The 17,217-nt window shown below is 39.6% G+C and overlaps 1 protein-coding gene across 1 annotated transcript in view; it reads right to left on the bottom strand.

Moving 5' to 3' along the window:
- MCTP1 (multiple C2 and transmembrane domain containing 1) overlaps window positions 1-17,217 on the bottom strand; it is a 653,067-nt gene that overhangs the window by 407,303 nt on the left and 228,547 nt on the right. The gene's annotated exons all lie outside the window — the stretch shown is intronic.

Here is a 17,217-nt window from a genome sequence, read left to right as displayed (position 1 = left end):
GGCAATTTTCTGTCCTTTCTCTACCACCTCTTAACTCTGAGTTATATTAAGTTTTATTACACATATAACTGTTATGTTTGGAAACATCAATAAACATTATAAATATAGATACTTGGAGGAAAATCTCCTTTATATATAATCACCATCACCATTATCAAAGATAAATGAAGAAATACATGTGGATAACAGCAAATAGATTAAAAGTATACAGACCAGGACAGTTTGATAGAAATACAGCGTGAATCCAAAAAAATGAGAAGAGTTGAACACTCTTTCCAAAGACAAAATACCAATAGTCAAGAGGCACAAGGAAAAAATGCTTATAATCACTTATGCAAAGCAAAGCATCAATAAAATATCATCTCATATCTGTGAGAATGGCCTATATTTTAAAATGACAGAGCCACAAAGTGGAATGTGGGGGGAAGAGAAACCTTTATTCACTATTGGTGGTAATTGGTTCAGTCTCTATGGAAAATAGAATGGAGATGTCTCAAATAATTAAAAGTAGAAATGTCATAGAAACTAGCAATTCCTTTCCTAGATATCAAGCTAATGTACACAAAAATAACAATTTGAAAAGTCATAAGCTCACTTTTTGTCCATTATAGTGCTACTTATAACAGACAAAATATAGAAAACCTTCAAGTGCCCAAGAGAAGAAGAGAGTTGAAAAAGAGTTAGAACATGTGTACACAGTGGCATATTAGTCATAAGGAAAGATGAAGTATTGCCTTTCACTGCAATACGGATGGAAGTGGAGAGTTCCATGTTAAGAGACTTACGTCTCTTATGTTTGCAATTGTAACCCTAAAACACATATAGTAGGTAACAATTCTAAATGAGAAAAGGAAGTGAATCAGAGATGCAATTTGAACATCATTGAAGTACCATTAAAAAGAAGCATGTAGAGTAATTTGAAAACTTTAACAACATATGAAACATACTCCCAACATTTCATTAATAGAAAAATTGTTCAATATTTTACCTTTACATTCATAGTACAGTTTGCCTTGAACATGTAACCACAAGAAGTGAGGTTATCTGTGAATGAAACCAACCAAAGGAAAAGCAAAGATGTCAGAGGCAGATTTTTAAACAACACTATTATAATTCCTTAACAGAGCCACACAATGCGTCACATAAACCTTTTGCTGTAGGGAGGATGTACAAGGAACTAAAGCATGGCTTGGAGGGAGAGAGCACAGAGCTCTGGTGCATGTGTAGCATATACAGCCTGGCTCCTGGAGCTCACTGGGTAAAGCACTGGAGGCTCCTGAACACCATGGGCCATGCCCTGAGGGCCCACCCCGGTGCCAGGCTGGGTCTGCTGCTCCCCAACACCACAGGGGGCAAGGAGCACAGCAGGGTCGGGTCCCCATATTGAACCATGGCCAGAGTGATGGGGACACCCCAGAAGTAGCCCTGGAACCCCCCAAACTGCATGGGACCCCAGACTCTCCCTCGAATAATTGCTTTAAGTAGCTTAATCACCAAACTATTTTTCACAAATGATTTATTCGTTTAAACATTGCTATTTACGGAACAATTATTAAATGGTTGTCAAGCTATGTTCAGTCATTGCTTTCAAATCTAACACTTTGCAATTTGCCATGACCAGCAGAAGGGTTAAATAAATAAGGGGTTGCCCATACTAAGGAATGCTATGTAGCTCTAAAGAAAAGAATCAGACTGCTTATTATGATGTGCAAAGCTTCCCAAAAATGTTCAATGGAAATAACATATTAAAGAAGAATATATGTCCCAGTAGGGATACATGAATATATTCTAGTTCATAGAAAAGGACCTAAAATGGAACAATTCAAGTGTTATGCATGGTAAAGAGATTTGAAATAAGGGAGAGATAGGGGTTAAAAAAAGGTCTAATCATTTTGCTCAGTATTAGAAAATATTTTTAACATACATTAACATCAGCTCAGTGGAAAATTGCTGATCTGTGAATAGGCACAGTGGCTTTCCTCATAAACACAATATCTGAAACTTCTGTGTTGTTTTCGTTTACTCTAGTTCTCAAACATCTTCATATTAGCTATGTTTGTACCACCTCATTACCACCTACCCTACAGATTCTCACAGAATTTTCTTCTTTCAAGTTATACAGCTAAAGATATCTAGTGTCTGGAACAGGAGGTGGAGTCCTTTTGACTTATAGTATAAGCAATAAGAAATGCAATTTATACTGTGCCAGAAACTGATGAATTTGTCAGGCAGTGAGTAACTGCTTTATTTTATCCTCAAGCCCACTTAGACACTTATAACTTAAACCTCTTCCGGTGTGTGTTGACTTACTCCTTCCATTCTTCTTGTTTCCACTTAAAATTTTAACGTTATGCAAAATTATTTTAGCTTTTCTGGAAGAATTGAAATATTACAGATAAAACAAAGTTCCAGCCTACCTTTTGCTCTTCCAAAACGTAAAAACCCTCGATGATTATACTCTGTATTCCCATCTACAAGTTCATATTTTATTAAACATATGTGCAGCTACATATAAGATATTAATCTGATGGTTTTAAGCTTTACAGAAGTATGTTGATCCTTTATTTTTATTTTATTTCACATTACCTTCTTGGAATTTACATGTAGTTCCATTCAATGCAATCCTTTGAACTGTGTAACATTCTAATTCCCCTATCCAATTTTCATACTCCTAAACATTTAAGCTATTTATAATCTTTTCTAGTATAAAACTATTTTGATTTTTTTCTATAAGGAAGAAATTTTTTAAAAGACAGATACTTCAGAATGGAATTAGAGAGCATTCCTGGTTTTACCTTTCCTAGATATTGCCAAGCCTATCCAAACAGAGATGATGCAAGCATCAATGCAAGCAAGCAGTGTATGAGGGTTTATGTTATGAAAAGTCAATACAAATCATCTCTACAGTATCATCATTATAGGTTTTGAAGTTTTGACATCAAAATCTTCATTATTAGAAGAATATCTCTATGTTTCAAGTTGGGTTTCCCTGATTACTACTAAAGATGAACATCACTGCTATAATTAGCCCTTTCCTGCAGGATTATACATATATTTCCCTTATTTATTTTTTAGATGTCCTTATTTATAACAATTCTATTTCCCAACAATAATGTTAGACACGTATCTGTAGAGGAATTGAGAAGAATTCTTTTTACCTATGAGCAGTTGAGTTCTTCATTTATTGAGCATTTGCTATGTGCTCTAATTTGTGTTAGAGGGTAAAAATATGAGGCAGTTCATACAATTAAGAAATGTACAGTCTAAGGGAGAGCTAAGGCAGATGAAACAGCACATAACAATGTGCCAGTAGTTGTGCTACTTAAATTTAATATTATTTAAGTATTAGTTAATATTTCATAAAAATATTTTTATATAATTTAAATAAAATGGAGAAAAATGTTATTGTAAGAGACAAAAAATGCTATAAAAACAGAGAGAAGAAACCTTGTGTGTCAAAGATCATGTGAGATATAAAAGCTGAAATCTGAGGTTTTATGAACTTGTGAAATAAAGCAAGATCCACAACTGACATTTCTGTTTTCTCAAGCAGATATTTTCTAAAATGTAACACTTATCGGTTAACCAAAATTTATTTAAATATTTTTTTAATCACTTTTAATCACTTAATCCCCGTTATTCATCGATTTATTCGAGCGGGTGCCAGTAACGTCTCCATTCATCCCGGTTTATTTTTTAATTATTTTTAAAATTTTTTAAATAATTAAAAAAATTATTTAAATATTAGTAAGATTAATTAAAGGAATATTGTGCATTTAAAAGTAATGCTTCCTTGCTAGGCATTCATTTGTACAACTGGCAATCAAGTTACTTTAAGACATTTCCTCCATTCATTAGACACAGACTTTCAAAAGGAGTCAATAGTTCTTAGGAATCAGAACAAATGGCATGTATTTCCTAGATCACATTATTAATAATTTATAGCATTAAAGTTAAAAATAAGCTCTTAGTTCTTAAAGAAATTCCAATGGTAAGTGTGTTTGTAAGTGAAACATCTTAAGTGATGTCTTTGGTAAATACAGATACTCACATTATGTTTCTCTCCATGTAAATAAGTTTAAGAAAACACAAAATATGAGAGTAATTAATATCCCTCACTCAGAAGGAAGAAAGTGCTTTGCACTAGAAATAAAGAAGGCTGGTTAGCAGCATCACGTGGTTCCTGAGGAAAGATTAAGGATACCCCACTTCCTTTGGACTATGAACTTTAACTTCAACTTTCCTATGCCTTCCAGTCCATACAAACAGTGGTTAGAATACTTGGGGGTGAGAATGTAATGAATCCAGAAATGAGAAAATAAAGATTGTTATGTGAAAACTACACTTAGAGATAAAAATACAATAGGTCGAAGCATAGTAAATAAGGACGTGTTAGAATGATGCAAACTCCGTGTTAGAATGACTGTTAATTTTATGCACAAACTGGCAGGTAATGCAGGCCCATGTCATGGATGTGGGGCCAACGTAGACAGAAGACGGGGTAGGGATTCTGTCTCAGCTAAAGGAGAGAGTTCCACTCAGCAGCAGAGGATGTCATGGTGAGAAAAAAGCACATGTGAGGCAAAAGCTTCGAGATAGGCTACAGATCTAAAAATTTGTGTGAATATTTTTGGTTTTAAAATCATAGCTTCTATGTAGTATAATGAGACATAAGTATTTGGGAGTAGGGTCAGCAATAGGATAGCGAGTAGGGAACTTGCCTGGCACGTGAACAACTCTGTCTTATCCCTGGCATCAAATGTGATGTCCCAAGCCTGCCAGAAGTGATCCAGCAGTGCAGAACTAGGAGTAAGCCCTGAGCACAGCCACAGGGGACCTCCAAGATAGAAACAAACAACAAAGAGCTTTGGAAGACTAAGAGCAGGCACATGCTGTGGGTGGTCTTTGAGCCCCAGGAGTGACAATAATCTGAACAGAAAGGCTCTACTGAGAGATGCTGTGCAGGTAAAGAGACACACAGAGCAGTCTCAGAATAAGACCGGGAGACTCTGGGGCTTTGGACTGGTGGCATGGCCTTCCTGCTCTCATCTGCTGCTCCACTCCCATTAAATCCACGAGTCTGGGCACAAACTACCCTTTGGTCTATATTTGCCAAAAGACTTTGTAATGAGATGTGTGTGTGTGTGTGTGTGTGTGTGTGCGTGTGTGTGTGTGTGAGAGAGAGAGAGACAGAGAGACAGAGAGACAGAGACAGAGACAGAGAGGAGAGAGAGAGAGTTAGTTTTGCTTTTGTTCGGTGGCGACATTTATTGGTGCTCAGAGCTAATTCTGGCTCTGTGCTCATGATCTGATTAGACTTTTGGTATATTGCTGGCATGCCCTCAGGGAGAACTTGCTAGAAAATTGAGGAATAATTCAATAGTCATGTCTCTCATAAAGTAATAAATCAACGGGCTGGTTAGAGCTGTGGCCGGTCCACAAACACAAAATAAGCTTGGTGGGACACAAGTGACAGTCAGGTCTCAGCAGTTTCATTTCTTATGGTAAAATGAAACCATGATCAATCCTATTTATGATTTGTATGAGTTTGTTAGTAAGAGTTCAGCTCTGGGGACCAGAAGAAACTGCTGAGAAATGTGGTTTCTTACCCACAGAAGAATTCGGCCAGACCATCAATAGTGGCCATCCCTCAACATAAGTTAAGAAACTTATCTTAATAACTCAATTTACTCTCAATTGTACCCATGGGCATCTCTCCCATAGTATTTCTTCTCCCTCATAGTATTTCTTCCCCCTCACAGTATTTCTTCTCCCTCAGAGTATTTCTTCCTAGTTCTCTAAAAGTGCAGAAATGACCTAGACATGTGAAGAATGAAAATTCAAAGTCAATGAATAGAAAGGGAAATAAAGTTCAAGGAAATTGAAATAGTGATTTGAAATCATAATTGCTAGGAAGCAGACACTCTTATATGTTTAAGTCAGTATGGTAAGGATTAACTTATATGGATAAATCAGTATCCCATGAAGTCTCTGCAACTATAAAACAGGTGTTACTTTTGGCAATTATTTCGAAGTTTACATTAAAAACAATAGGTTTAAGGAGGGTAATTAAATTTTCCACATTCACACAGCTAACAAGAGTGGGGTCGGAACCTGCTCTCTCAAATACTACACTCTGTTGCCTATATTGTTTGTTTCACTTTTAATTTTTAATCAAATTATTTATATTTGCAGTTCCAGATATTGAAGCCAAGGCCTCACTGTACAGCTTCTGGTAAAAACGCTAGGTTGCTCTTCACACAAACACAGCTGGCCTTCAGCCTGGACGTGGTTACATGCCTGACTGCACATGTCAGGAGCCTAGGAAGGGAACATGGCCTTGGTTTAGGCCTAACAGTAGACTCTGGGAAACAGGGGTCCCAGAAGGTGACCCAGGATAACAGCGAGCCCAAGCACTTGAAAATATGATTTGTTTGAGTTCTTGCAGGGAAAGAGTCCTGAGCATTAGGCCAGTTTTGTTCCCCTTCTTATGAGAAGGAACCCCCTCAAAGAAACTGAGGCAGGAGCAAAACTCCTGAGTGAGCAAGTTGGCAGGGCAGAGTTGGGGAAGGGGCGTGGCCACAGCGCTGTCTCCAGCGTGCCTGGAATGGGTGGGAAAGCTTGCCAGTACCTGGGCCCCTGTGAGAATGAAAGCAGGGACAGCAAAAAGGAGCTGCAACTCTGCCTGCAGAGAGATTGGGAATGCAGGCATGCAGGCGCAGAGGAGCAGCAGAGAGAAAGCAAAGCATTGGGGATTCAGCTAAGAGAAAGCCCTGAGGCCACTGCTCCAAAGAGAGGCTGCACTCAATGCCTCTCAAGCAAACCACAACACCCAAAAGGAGAGAGAGAACAAAAGGGAGTGCCCTGTCACAGAGGCAGGGTGGGATGGGGGATGGGGGGGGGGTGGGAGGGATACTGGGATCCGTGGTGGTGGGAAATGGGCACTGGTGGACGGATGGGTACTTGATCATTGTATAATTGAAACCCAAGCACACAAATTTGTAAGTCTACAACTGTACCTCATGGTGTCTCACTAATAAAAATTAAAACAAAAAACAAAAAACAAAGAGAGGCTGCTAGGAGCAGCTGTCAGGGGCTGTCAAGAGATCAAGGATGGTGTGTTTGGGGGGAGGGGCTGCTTACAGACCCTCTGAGAGTTCTGGGGACCCCAAGAGCCATCGGCTGCAGCCTCTCCCACCCCTGAGAGCAGAGAGAGTCAGAGAGTCGGGAGACTGCTGCGAGCGAAAGAGCAGCCCTCAGTGATAGCTGGATTCTGCAGAGCTCCGATAAAGGATGCTGTTTCCTCCGTCACCTGGGAGCCTTCTGCTACCTTGATTCCTTTGGAACCCAGATTCCTGGGACAGACCAGCTGCTAGTGGAGCAGGAAAGGGAGGGCAGAACCCACACATCTAGCACAAGCCCCTCCCCCACCCCACCCCCCACCCCACATGGCCGAGCTGGGCCCTACACTCATACAAACTAAAAAGCACTTTACCTCTGAGCTACATTTGCAGCCCTTTATTTCAAGTTTATTTTTTTTTAAAAAAAACACCAAATATGCATTTTGTAGTTATGATATACTGGGAACTCTTCTAAATGGGCTTGTTAAGGATAGGACCTTCTTCCTCACAATAATCTTACAAAATAGCACTGCACTGTAGTGCTGTCCTCTGGTTGTTCATCCATTTGCTCAAGTGGGCACCTGTAACGTCCCCATTGTTAGACTTGTTGTTACTGTTTTTTGGCATATCAAATTCGCCACAGGGAGCTTGCCAGACTCTGCTGTGGGGGCGGGCGAGATACTCTGGATAGCTTGCCAGGCTCTCTGAGAGGGACAGAGGAATCGAACCCCGGTCGGCCGCATGCAAAGCAAACGCCCTGCCTGCTGTTCTCCAGCCCAATCTTACAAAGTAGGAATCAAAAATACCTCTATCCTGAAAAGAAGATGGAGAAAAGGAGGGGGCCAGTCTAGCCCTTAAAACAGTCCTCCCTTAGATGCATGTCGAAAGTAGACTATGGACTGAACATGTTTGCCACTCAATGCCTCTTTTGCAGACCACAACACCCAAAAGGAGAGAGAGAACACAGGGGATTGCCCTGCCACAGAGGCAGGGGGGGATGGGGGGGTGGGGGTGGGGGGATATTATCCATGGTGGTGGAAAATGGGCACTGGTGGGGAGGGATGGGTATCTGATCATTGAATAATCGAAACCCAAGCACAAAAAATTGTAAATCTACAACTGTACCTCATGGTGTTTCACTAATAAAAAAACAAACAAACAAACAAAAAAACAGTCCTCCCTTAAAATTATACAGGTAGCATCACGGGGTTGGAAGCGCAGCAGTCTGGTTCCAGAGTCCAGAACTTCTGTCTGGATGCTACTCTGACAATGCTGCCTAGAAAGAATTGATGAATTCTTCTCAATTTAAAATGAAAATATATATATTTTAAAATTAGATTGAATTAAAAAACTAAACTTCTACAATTTACTCATGATTCTAAATTTAAACTGTGATATTGCAGGAGCATGGACTGAAGCACAAAAGCATCTCATTCATATCATTTTCCTTTATTACTGAAAACTACAACTCTGGTATTTAAGAGCTATGAAGCAAGCTGACCACTTTAAGGTTTGAATATAATTACTCTCCAGAGGTATGCCTAAGGCAGATAATACATTTAAATGTCCCCCTTCTCACTACTACAGAGGGAATGCAAAGAATACTTTTGCATTTCTAAATCGTAGAAAGTAAATATTTGAATACTTTTAAGAAATCAAAGATGGAGCATCCCAGAATTTAACTTAAAGTCAATTTCTCTTAGCAATGGAGAATATTAATTTCAGAATACAAACGCATCAGACATAAAGAAATCAATGTGGATACCTCCTACTTTAAATCAAATTTTTGGTTAAATTTAAAATGGGACTTCCCGTTCCATAAATTACCAACTTTTATTAAGAACAATACTTTGGAATTGATTTGATAAAAATAACACCTCTGACTCATATCATAAATGTGAAGAAAAGTTCTCAATTTAAGCGACGAGAAAGGCCTCCACTGGTTCTGATACCTACCATCAAATTCTCATTTTTCCACTCTCAGTGAGGGTTAATCCTGATTTTAGCAGGCCTTTTACATTCTGGCTGTTTTGTTCTCCTACAGTCTCTGCTGTTTGTGTAGCTCATTGCCTCTTTCTAAGAGTCTTCATGTTAGAAAACAGAAAATACTAATCAACAACTGAGAAGCTGGCTCAGACCACAGGCCGCGATAGTCCCCCACTTCCGGCAGCCCCCGAAACATTTTAGCCATCTCTGCCACATTACTTTTCTTAGTCTTCGAATCAAAACACGGCTCACTCCCAGACTTACTTCTCTTCTCTGCCTCTCGTGCTGCTCTGTGTTCTGTATTCCTGCCCATATCACGAAGCACTTTGTGGAATTTTTGAGGCAAATTTTAAGGTACTACTGCATGGTCATTAAAAGAGTCGACTATAACCTGACTATTCTGCCAGTTATAGACTGAACTTGGCATTACGATGATTATTTATATGCTTAATTTTAAGTTAAATAATGTTGAGACAAAATATGAAAAATATGGAGCCACAGAGACAGTGGATAAAGGATAAAGTGTAGCTGTGTACATGGCTGACCCGGGTTTGATCCCTGATACCCCACATAGTCCCCTGAGCCCCAGCAGGAGTGATACCTGAATGCGGAATCAGGAGTAAGCCCTGAACACAGTGGGGTGTAGTCCCCATACAAAAAAAAAATAAATGTATCAGTATAAATGACTAGCTTTATTTCTGACCAATATCTTTTTAATTTCTTTTTCTTTTTTTAATTTGGAGATAGCTTTACAGAAAAAAGATCAACTAGGGGGACTGGAGAGATAGCACAGCAGGTAAGGTGTTTGCCTTCATGGTCTGACCTGGATTGAATCCCTAGCATCCTATATAGTCCCCTAAGCACTGCCAGGAGTGACTCCTGAATGCAGGGATAGGAGTAATCCCTGAGCATCATCTTTCTGAGCAATATCTTGATCTTTGAAAGTTACCTGTTAATTCTACCCAGCATATCAGGCAGCAGTCACATTTTGTGCACCTTCCTAATTACCCATTTCTTTCCCTGTCCCTTTGCTGCTGCTATGGGGTCATCGGTCATGGCACTCATTAATTTTTGTTTGTACCACATAACAAGGGTCCCCAAAGTTAATGGCACCGACAAGGGGTTTAGGGCTCATGTACAGGCAGGCACAGTAAACACGCATCCCAAGGATGACTGCTGCTCTCTCCAGTGGCAAATTTTCCCAATTTTTAATTAGTAAAATGGCTGAGCATTTTCAGGATAAGCGTGATAGTAAAAGCAAGTTGGGCGCATGCCTTGCACACAGTCAACCTGGTTCAATCCCCAGGATCCCACATGGTCCCCCAAGTTCTGCTAGGAACGATCCCTAAATGCAGAGTCAGGAGTTATCCCTGAGCACTGCTTGGGTATGGCCCCCAAACAAAATTTTTTTAAATAGACTTTATTTATTTATTTATTTATTTATTTAAGTTTGGGGGTCGTACCTGCCCAATGCTCAGGGCTTACTCCTGGCCTTGCGCTCAGGGATCGCTCTTGGCAGGCTCCGGGGACCATACTGCTTATCAGGAAATCAAACCCAGGTTGGCCATGTTCAAGGCAAGTGCCACCAGCTGTAATATCGCTCGCCCCTCCCCCTTTAAAAAAAGTTTGGGGGAAGGTTTAATATTTTTTAAAAGTACTACCTAATGCCCGCCCAGATGGAGCCAGAGAAGCCCAGTCTCAGACACCTGCTCTTATTGTTTTAGAGAGCAAGCGTAAGGAACTGGGGTATGGATGACTTGCTCTATGAAAATTGTTTCCAGACTTCTAACTTGAGCCTAGAGACACACACTTAGCTCCTGCCAGAAGAAATCCATAATCTGTCAAATTACTTTCTAGATGCCCTGTCTGGAGATGCTCCTAACACTTCAAACTGGACTTGCTTGAAAATGTACTTCTCCTGTCACCCACTCCAACATATCCGCTGCCCTTCGGTGCCTCTTTCTTAATTTCATGGAAGCCTTGGTGAAAAATAAAAACAAACCCATTCTTATTCTTAGTATCTATGAACAGCAAGCAAGTTTCATTTTTAAAATGACTTGAGGTCAAAGAAGAATACAGAGGGGGACTTCAAACTGTTTTACCATGAGTTTAAAAAAATTGAAGGCAGTACCCCCCTGCCCCAAGCCTCCACCCCTCCTCCCCTCCACCCCTCCACCCCCAGAACTTTTTAGATACAAAGGAGTAATCTGATGTTTCACAAATTCTCTCCATTAAACACATGGAATTTCTATTATTTTAAGGCTATGAATTTAAGGATTTTATAGGTATTTTCCTAAAGAAGAGAAAGGCTATCAGCAATTGTGGATTCAGGGAAAACCCACATGGTGTTTGTGAGAATTGTTCTGCTATAATATAACCCACTAATTTAGACTAAAATTGCCAAGGATGGTATAATGTGAAAAGTAAACTTTAGAACACCCAACAGTCTATGGACTGTAAACAGGTATTTAATATGCTGTGAGTGTGTGTGTGTGTGTGTGTGTGTGTGTGAGTGTGTGTGTGTGCTTAAAGAAAATAAAGACTGCAGTAGGAGCACACCAAATTAGGTGGGAAACATAGCAACTAAGCTCAATAAACAAAACATTAATTCAAAAAAGTTAACGAGCGACAACAACATGGTATACCTGCAAGGTACACCTTTAAGTCCTCAGATAAGGACTTAAAGTCCGCACAATTTTCGCAAATTTTAGTTTACGAAATTTTGGGCTGGAGCGATAGCACAGTGGTAGGGCGTTTGCCTTGCACGCAGCCAACATGGCCGACCCGAGTTCAATTCCTCCGTCCCTCTCGAAGAGCCCCGCAAGCTACCGAGAGTATCTCGAATATATATTCGATATGCCAAACACAGTAACAACAAAGTCTCCAATGGAGACGTTACTGGGCCCACTCGATCAAATTGATGATCAACGGGAGGGCCTTTACTTTACTTTAGTTTACGAAAGTATGCGATAGCACAGTGGTAGGGCGGTTGCCTTGCATGCAGCCAGCCCGGCTGAGCTGGGTTCGATTCCTCCACCCCTCTAGGAGAGCCCAGCAAGCTACCAAGAGTATCTTGCCCCCACGGCAAAGCCTGGCAAGCTACCCGTGACATATTCGATATGCCAAACACAGTAACAACAAGTCTCAAAATGAAGATGTTACTGGGCCTGCCAGAGCAAATCGATGAACAATGAAGGACAATGTTTGTTTTTTTAAAAAACGAATCACCATGAGATAAAGTTACAGAGTTACAAACTTTTGTGATTACGTTTCAGTCATACAATGATTGAGTGCCCATCCCTTCATCAGAGCCCATTCTTCATCACCAATGTTCCCAGTATCCCTCCTGCCACCCTCCCATCCCTCCCTCACCCCCCCTACCCCCGCCACCGCCTCTGTGACAGGCACCTTCTCTTACTGTCTCTCTTCTTTTGGGTGTTATGGTTCACAATACGGGACTAAAGTATTTTTTAAAATATTTTTTAAAATACTAAAGTATTTTTTTAAATAATTCCATCGCACGTTTTGTTGTAACAAGCAATATAAAATAAGTTATTTTGTGTCTGCTAAGGAGGCAGGCTTGGGGGGTAGTTGGGAAAATGGGGACATTGGTGGAGGGAAAGTCACAGTGGTGGTGGAATTTATGTTAGAATATTGAATGCGGTGACAAATCATCATGCACAACTTTGTAAACCATGGTGTTTAAATAAAGGTAAAAAATATATATAATATATAGATTTTATTTATAGAAGATAAGGGCTGACTCACAGGGCAGACCAAGGGCAAGAGTGAAATCAAGAGCTGGAAAAGACAATTCCTTGAAGTAGGACTATATACTAATGAAGAAACTGGCAGAATGAGCCTGGCTGAATTTCATGATTGATATGGGCCACTAAGTGCAAGGAACCTCTTACTGTTCCACTTTCTGGTGATATAATTATCTAGACAGCAATTATCTATGCCCATCCTGCTATTGTAAGTTGAACGCTGGAGACTGTAGGAGAGATGGTGGTGGTGGTGGGGGGGGGGGTTGTCAAAGGGGGATGAATTTAAGTTTATGCTAAATAAGTTTAAGGAGGATGAATAAATTCTGGGGATCAATAGTTAATCACAATACACCATATACTTGAAGTTTACAGAGTGTAGATCTTAGTACATTCTCCCAAATTTTCTTACCACATATACAATGTGTAAGTTAGCTTGATTAACTAGTAAATATTTGTCAATACATAATAAAACCTCATATTTCACACCACAAATGTGTTCAAGTTTCGTCAATTATACCCTAATAGAGCTGGAATTAAAGATTAACATAGAGAAGCACAAAATTAGCTCACAATTCCTCTGGTTTAGGAGCTACGTGCGATGAACTGGATTGAGAGAATCTAACTTTACCTGAACCTGAGATGAGAAAATGAAAACTTCAAGTGGATTTGGGACTCTTTAGATTGGGAAAAGGGTGAATAAGACTGTGAGGTCAGCAGATTCTGGCAGATTGTACTTTCCAAAACAGGGCTGTGTGTCTCCTGTGTGTCTACTATTCCACAGGGTCTTATAACAACATGACGTTACATCCCTCCTATCAAGGGGTGATGTGAGAACACCAGAGAGGTGGCTCAAGTGAACTAACTCACTCATTCAGGCCTAGAATGCGTGAGGCCCCAAGCACTTCACGTTGCCTCCTAGCACTACCAGGTGTGGTCCTGGTGGCCCCCTTGCCCGGAACTACCAGGTCCACATTACCAGGCCAAACACTGCTGAAAGTGGCCCCGAGATGGTAAGGGTAATGGGCTCTTTACCTAGAACTGAACATAACTGTGATTATTGGAAAAGGAATGTCATGCTTTTAAAACTTAACTCCCATTAACTCTCAGGGTTAGGTCATAAAAGCTCGAATTGCCTTCATCTCATTCTCTTGAGGGATTTCCCAAGTCCTCAAATACAACAAAGCCCAGACAGCCAAGAAGAGAAATGCAGAGAGACACACTAAATCCTCATCTGAACCTGGGCTCACCAAAAATTGCCAGCAGGAACCTTTCAGGTGATGACTGAATCATCTAGAAAGTGGCCCTTTTAGCCTCCAACTGATAAATAATGCCTGCAGTAGAGACAATCTGATTTTACCAGACTTGACAAAATTATATGCTGATGAACGACATAAATTACTGAGTCTCATAGGTTACATAAAATGTAGGCTAGTGCATAAGGCAACATTAAATACTAGAATGCTTTTGCCACTTTCCTTGCCTGATATTTTCTATTTTCCCTCACTCTACATGAATTTTCCAGCAGACCAACTGATCAAACCATGCCCCAAATGTATCTCTCCACCCACTTTTGGATCTCTGCCAACAAATGACATAATATTGCATTAAGTATTCACTAAATAAATCAATAATTAAATATTTTTTGTTCCTGAAAATTTAGTAAAACGTATTATGAAGTCTTGACATGTAGTATGCAAATTCTATGGGATTCACTTACCAGATTAACAGTACTCAGAATTTCCTTTAATGATTTTAAATGATTTTTAATTAAGTTGCTTTAAAATGTTAAAATAGTTTGTACTTGTAAACTGAGATGAATCCTTGACAATACTTAACAACTAAGAGAAAAGATAAAAAATAACCATAATCAGATGATCTGATGTTTTGCCTGAACTGTAAAATCTGATCTTGATCAGTAAAGAACTACAAATACATAGTTCTCCTTTATCACATAATATAGATTAATAACTCATTCTCAATATCCCAAGTAGGACATTAACTATTACCACTTCTGAATTTTCTAAATTTTCTGTTAGCACAATACACCTCTTATTTTTCTAAATAAGTCACTGTTTTCTATAATAAATTACCATTCCTAAATTCCTCTTGTAACAAATTATTAGTTTTTTATATTGTTTGTGTTTTGTTTCCCACCAATTATTTCTGCCGAAGGCAAACTCTTCCTATTTTATTATCTATGTAACATTTTTAAAATGCCCATTTACTCTAAGGAGTTTAAGGCACCTGGCATCGAGATTTTTTTAAAATACAGCTTTATTTAAAGATCATTCTCCAAGCACTGCAATAGGAAAGAAGAACAGCAAAGTTAGGGGGAAAAGAACTCAGAGAAGTGGCAGAGTAGCAAGGTCAGAAGTGACGAGGGATTGGTTTATTTGTAGGCCTGTGAGAACGCAGGGAACTGTGAAAATAACTGCATCCAAAGCATGCTCAACATTACAGTGCTACCCCTGGGGAAGAAAGTGTCCCGATCTTTCATTTTCAAGTTCACTTCAAGACCCCAGTTTCCTTTCTCATGCTGCATTAGGTAAGGCGAAAGGCAAAGCCACTGGAATCTGTTGAACTCTACTTGACTTTTGCTAAATTCAAAGTCATTGAAGAAATTAGTTGGTGTATCATGAAGAGGAATGCTGACATTGTATCTGGTGGCAAAAAAAAAAAAGGCAGAGAGGGCAGAAAGGAGTGTTTTATGTGCTCATTGCCTTAAGGAAAACTATTGGTATGCTCCACAAGTGAAACTGGGAGCTTTGACACGACTAGGGACTCACAGATAGAAGTAAGCTGAATTAAAACCGACGAAGGGGCCGAAGTAGTACTAGACTGGGAAGGGCACTTGTATTACATGTGTCTGACCCAGGTTTGTTCCTTGGCAGCCCATATGGTTTCTGAGTCTCACCAACAGTGATCCTTGAGTGCAGAACAAGAAATCTGCTCTGAACACAGCCAGGTGTGGCCCCCAAACAAACAACAGCCCCCCCCCCAAAAAATCCGCAACGAAGAAATATGATATTTCTAACACTGATTTTGTGGACAGAGACTAATTCAAATATGTCTCATCTTCAGCCAGGTGAAACTAGGTAAGCACACACCTGTGCTGCATTTAGATGACACAATATATTTAAAATTTCCATGGGTAATCTATTACTTGAGAGAGAAAATAAGCTTTTCAACAGCTTTTTGTACTTAATTTTTTTTTCAGTTTTGGGGGTTTACACACACAGTGTTTGTCAGCGGCTACTCTAGGCTCAGTAATCATATGGTAGCAGGGATAAAAGTCAGATCTTCCACATGCAAAGCCCATGGACCGACCTTCCTTAACAGAACATTAGTGATGACCCCACTAGACTTGGTGAACAAAACATCAAGGAAATCTATACTCTCAGACACAAAGTAAATGCTTAATTGTCTGGCTAGTTTGGTACAGTTATATGTTCACTAAAGCAATCAACATCTTACAATCAATAGGACTCAACTTCAGTAAAGACAAAGAGCATTGTCAGAGAAGTAATTATGGAGTAACCAGCTTCTGCTTTGCTGAAAACCTAAAAACAGTTAAGAAAAATATAATATCAGAATGTATACAAGGCAAGAAAGGGAAAAGCAAAATGTTATTTTAAAATTTCTTTGAGAAAGTGATTTTGCCAAAAGTTTTCATAAGTACAGGAAGCTCTGTGCTCTGCACATGCGAAAGCACAGAGGTTTTCAGCTTCTTTCAGAAGTACATGAAAAAAATGAGAGGAAAATTCCAAGAACAACAGCTAAATATCATAAATGGCTGAGTTACCTTTTTTTTAAACAAAGCTTGATGATCGTAGATGTTCTCATGAATATTAAATGGGCTACAGACAGAATAAGTTGCATTTTTTAGTATGGTCCTGAAGACATCTCATGGAAATAATAATAGAACTCCCATATGACCTAGTGATTCCACTTCTTTGTATATACCCTACCAAAGACAAAAAAATTCATTTGAAAAGGTGTATGTACATCTATGTTCACTGCAGTGCCTAGTAGAATATCTAGGATATGAAAAAATTTTTAAATGTTCAATAAAAAATGAATGAATAAATAGCGGGTAGGGCATTTGTCTTGCATGCCGCCAACATGGCCGACCTGAGTTTGATTCCTCCACCCCTCTCGAGAGCCTGGCAAGCTACCGAGAGTATCTTGCCCGCACAGCAAAGCCTGGCACACTCTCAGGCTACCCCTGACGTATTCAATATGCCAAGCACAGTAACAATGAGTCTCACGATGGAGACATTACTGGGCCCGCTCGAGCAAATCGATGAACAACGGGAGGATCGTGATCGTGATTTTTATATATA

This window comes from Sorex fumeus, unplaced genomic scaffold (assembly GCF_029834395.1).
Source record: "Sorex fumeus unplaced genomic scaffold, SorFum_2.1 ptg000018l, whole genome shotgun sequence".
NCBI lineage: Eukaryota > Metazoa > Chordata > Mammalia > Eulipotyphla > Soricidae > Sorex > Sorex fumeus.
This window is presented reverse-complemented; position numbering and strand designations above follow the sequence as displayed.